Below are 5,000 nucleotides of genomic sequence, written 5' to 3'. Positions count from 1 at the left end.
TGGTTGCAACTTGAGGCTCTCTTTTTTTTGTAAGAGTCGCCTCTTTACCCGTCAAGATGAAAAGAGCACGGCACACTCCCCCTGCCTCCTTCACAATAATAGCGCGGTGCGCCATATCCAGTATGACTGCGCTAACAAAATAAAGGTATCAAAAAAGTACCTTACACAAGCATAATGTACTTAAAGCACTTATTGATACAGTTACTCAATGATTATGCTTTGACTAAACCAATAAATGTGAGGATTTCAAAATGTTATTAAAATGTATTTTACACAAAAAGCACACTTTATGGTGGTAAAATAAGTGTAAAAAGTAAAAAACTGAATTAAAAATAAAGTAGAATAACTGAGTTTTGTTTTTTTATATTGCTATTGTTATTTAAATGTATTATTACTATTATTTTACTTTTTGTGGTTTATCCATAACTAATTTAAATCCAGGTTTTTTTCCAACTATATTTAAAGTTTAGTTTTGGTGGTACAATAAATACTCATGTTTTCAAATTAATAACTAACCGTGTGATTAATCGTGATTACATTATCAATCAAAATAATTCCGATCATTCATTTTGCCATCATCGTTAAGCCCGGGGGTCGGCAACCCACAGATCTAGAGCCTAGTAGCTCCCTGGAGCTTTTTCAAAAATGTATGGAAATGGAAAAAAAGATGAAAGGAAAAATATATTTTTTGTTTTAATATGGTTTCTGTAGGACAACAAAAATTACACAAACCTTCCTAATTGTTAGAAATCTCACTGTTTAACTTAAACATGCTTCACTGATGAGAGTATTTGGCGAGTGCCGTTTTGTCCTACTAATTTCGTTGGTCATTGAACTCATCGTAGTTTGTTTACATGTACAACTTTCTCCCATGCTGCAACAGAAAGACGTGTTTTATGCCACTCCTTCTTTATCTCATTTTGTCCACCAAACTTTTTATGCTGTGCGTGAATGCACAAAGGTGAGCATTGTTGATGTTATTGACTTGTGCAGAGTGCTCATCAGGCATATTTGGTCAGTGCATGACTGCAAGCTAATCAATGCTAACATGCTATTTAGGCCAGCTGTATGTACATATTGCATCATTACGCCTCATTTGTAGTTATATTTGAGCTCATTTGATTTCCTTAACTCGTGTCCTCTGTGTTTAACTCATATTTGCATGTCTCATGACACATGTGTATGCAATAATGGCTGCACTTCTGATAGTTGTTTGTATGCCATGTTGTTCCAGACCAAAGCAAACGTTACCCAGCTTGCAAAGATTGTAATAAATCCATTAGAAGCCTGCCATGTCCTTTAACTTGGACACACACATCTATACCTTTGGCCATTCTAAGACAGTCATTTCCAGGAGTTATCCGAAGCCTAATGTTTTTCAATGTTGTAAAAATGTGTAGAAATGTTTAAATTTTAACATGTCTGTCAAAGAAGATTTGCGTCAGCCTGCGACAGTCATTTTTATAGCTAATATAGACACTTACATCATGTGTTGCCTTCATTATTGTCACGGCCAGGGCGCATTCCAATGCGCCTTCATCTTTGGGCCCCGCTTGCCGCGTGTCACGCCCACATGCCGGCAAGGCTGTGGGCGATCAGCAATCAACGCACCTGGACCTGATGAGAGGGCGCTGTATGAAAGGACCAGTGGACCCAAAAATCCAGGCGGGAACTTAGTTTTTCAATGGTGTACCGTAAGCCTACTCTAGCTTGATGCTCTCTGTTTTCCCTCTGCGTTTTCCCTCCATGCCTGACTTCCTTGTTTGTTCTCCCTCAGTGCCCTCCCGAGTTTTGCCCTTGGGTGATTCTTCCGTTGTTCTCCCCTGTGGACTTTGGACTGCCTTCCTCGATACTTGACCCTCGCCCGGACACGGACCTTGTCACTCCTCTCCTGCCCTGGACCACATCCCTGCCCCACGAACTGCCTCGTTCCTTCGCTCTCAACACTTGGTAACACACACTTCAGCTAACTACACACACAGCCTCACACACACACTCTTGGGTTTTGACACTCTCCATTTCCTTAGTTTAGTTTATTAGTTAGTATAGTTTATTATTATTATTATATATATTGACTATATATATATAATACATTATTGAACATTACTGCCCCCTGGTGTCTGGCCGTCATCTCCCTCTGTAATCATAATAATTATAACACTTATATAAGGCTTTTAATTTTTTGTGGCACCAGACAGATTTTTTTTTGTTTGTATTTTTGGTCCAATATGGCTCTTTCAACATAATTTTTCCACATAATTTTTAACTACCTACTATCTGGCCCTTCCTTCATGTTCACTAAGGACAAAGTTGACCAAAGCCTAGTAAAAAAAACTGTACAGACAAAATACTAGTATCATCATTGATAAAACTATGTATAGTTCATATCTTCTAATGTACTCCATATGACTTCTTGTTCCTGGTTCCGGATGACTGGCACATTAACAAGCGCACTAAATCCCTGCCATCCCTTTTCTTTACGGCACATCATATTCCTGAATGTCACGTTCTTTTGTCCGTATTTCAAAGTGCAAGCACTCCATTGTCGAGCACTTCTCCAGCACAAGTGCCTGTCATGATTAAAAAAAAAAAAAAGAGGGGGTTTAATTAGGCGCTTAAATATTCAATCATCTTTCCCCATGACTTAAACCAAAGGGGCTTCAGTATGGATTCAACCGAGCGGGTAAACAAGCCTGCTGGTTGAAGATAGTCTGGAAGGAGTGTGCCCTCACCGAGTCATCAACGGTTGCTAGTAATTCAACACGAGGTCCGGGAGACGACGCTACAACTGCAACCTCGGGAAACAACGCCAACTATGGCGGTGGTTACCTAAAAAGACATTATTAGGAATTATATTATATTGTTCTATAATGTGCCTGTATACTGGTGATCGTTTGCGGGTTTTTTAAATGTGTAATATGATTTGTGTTTGCTTGCTTCATTCTGTCTTGGTGCTGAATTTCAAATGTCTGCACAAGTATTTGTTTTCTCTGTTTAGTTTATTTCGAACATGAACACACTTACAGTATAATACATCACACAATTTCATAGCACTTTGTTAGAATAATTGCATCTAAGTTATCACAAAAGCTGTCTTTAATCCTACCAAGCAGAAGGCTTGTAAAACTCCACTGTGTAGGATGGGAGGCAACAAGAAGGTGTCCTGTTTCTTTCGTGTACTGTAATCAACAGAAAGATATCGTCTTGACCCAAGAACTACAAAAGCGAAGAGGAAGCAGGACCAGACTCCCCCTCCAGGCACCGCTTCTTTGAACTGTTTTACGACCTTTTCTGTGAACTGTTTTACGACCTTTTCTTTTTAACCGTTGTAATCAAAGGCAATGGCTGTTTACGACCCATGTCCCTTAGAAACAGCTGTTGCCATGTAATCAGGGAAAGTCCACAATCTTTCGCCAGAGCGAAACGCCAGAGCGTTTCTCCTCATTGAGCTAAATTTAATCGTGTCTCTGTTTAATTCCTTGTTTTTTGTCTTGTTTAATAGATGTCATCAGTGTTTGAACCTGACACACTTCTCTTTACCATCATGTCCGAAAAGGAGTAGGAAGAAGCAAAGCTTATTTAATACTACCCCTTCCCCAATTCAGAGCCTTCACAAATGCATACGTTCATTTGCTGTCTTCTTTTTAAGATTAAGATTAAAGTACCAATGATTGTCACACGCACACTAGGTGTGGTGAAATTTGTCCTCTGCATTTGTCCCATCCCCTTGGGGAGCAGTGGGCAGCGGCGGTGCCGCGCCCGGGAATCATTTTGGTGATTTAACCCCCAACTCCAACCCTTTGTTGCTGAGTGCCAAGCAGGGAGGTTATGGGTCCCATTTTTATAGTCTTTGGTATGACTCGGCTGGGATTTGAACTCCAACCTACCGATCTCAGGGCGGACACTCTAACCACTTTGTAATACAATTACATCAGTGAATGAAAATGACAGCAGTTGTTGTAATAGATCAGGGATGTCCAAAGTGCGGCCCGGGGGCCATTTGCGGCCCGCAGGTAATTTTTTAACGGCCCTACGGCACATTCTAAAAATAAAATAAAAAAATAAAAAAAACATAAAAAGTAGTATAAAAGTGCCATATAAAAAACTATGTTTTTTTTTTTTTTTTAAAGAAGGGCCTAAAATGAACAAAGAAGGAACATAATAAACAACAATACAAGTTATAATTGACGGATAGATCTGAAGATTATCTCGAGACTATTGTATTAACAGCTTTAAAAAAATTACGATTTATTTTTTAACACTTCACTGAGCAGGACCCTTTTGGATCCCCAATAATTTTAGTGGGACTTTTTTTTTTTTTTTTTTAAGTGTCATTACTCAAAACATAATAATACATTAAAATCAATGTTTTTATGAGTTATGTTATGAGCTCCAATTATTATGTAATCTGAAATGTTCCACTTTAAAATTTTATTGGGGGAAAATATTTCATATTTTGTGTTTTTTCCATAAAAAACTTGGTTTTCTTTGACAAAAAGGGCATACAACTTAAATCTAAAAAAAAAAAAAACGTTATATTGACAGATATACCCAATGTTGATCTAGATATTTAAACTTTGAATAATAATAATAATAATAATAATACTAAATAATGAATTTATTTTTATTTTTTTTAACCTAAACCCTTTGGAGTCCCCGGTATCAAGCCTAAGTGGAGGCCTAAATGTATATTTTTTATACATATATTGTATTTTTTTTTTTAAATAAAAAATATCAAAATGACCCCCGCTTACTTTGAGTTTTCAGTGTGCGGCCCTCAGTGGAAAAAGTTTGGACACCCCTGTAATAGATAATTAAGTCAGTCATGATAAACATTGTCCATCCATCCATCCATTTTCTACCGCTTATTCCCTTCGGGGTCGCGGGGGGCGCTGGAGCCTATCTCAGCTGCAATCGGGCGGAAGGCGGGGTACACCCTGGACAAGTCGCCACCTCATCGCAGATAAACATTGTCATTTAACATTAAAAAAACATTTTTG

The 5,000-nt window shown here is 38.2% G+C and overlaps 1 long non-coding RNA gene across 1 annotated transcript in view; it reads right to left on the bottom strand.

Moving 5' to 3' along the window:
• Positions 1-2,380: 2,380 nt before the first annotated feature.
• Positions 2,381-5,000, bottom strand: part of LOC133646869 (uncharacterized) — a 95,892-nt gene continuing 93,272 nt past the window's right edge. Inside the window, exons 2-3 of the long non-coding RNA XR_009825364.1 lie at positions 2,733-2,829; positions 2,381-2,570 (exon numbers count right to left, since the gene is read on the bottom strand). This is a non-coding gene — a long non-coding RNA (uncharacterized LOC133646869). The remainder of the gene's footprint in view (positions 2,571-2,732; positions 2,830-5,000) is intronic.

This window comes from Entelurus aequoreus, linkage group LG03 (assembly GCF_033978785.1).
Source record: "Entelurus aequoreus isolate RoL-2023_Sb linkage group LG03, RoL_Eaeq_v1.1, whole genome shotgun sequence".
In the NCBI taxonomy this organism is placed as follows: Eukaryota; Metazoa; Chordata; class Actinopteri; order Syngnathiformes; family Syngnathidae; genus Entelurus; species Entelurus aequoreus.
Note: the sequence above shows the minus strand (reverse complement) of the source record. Positions and strands in the feature narration are given on the sequence as shown.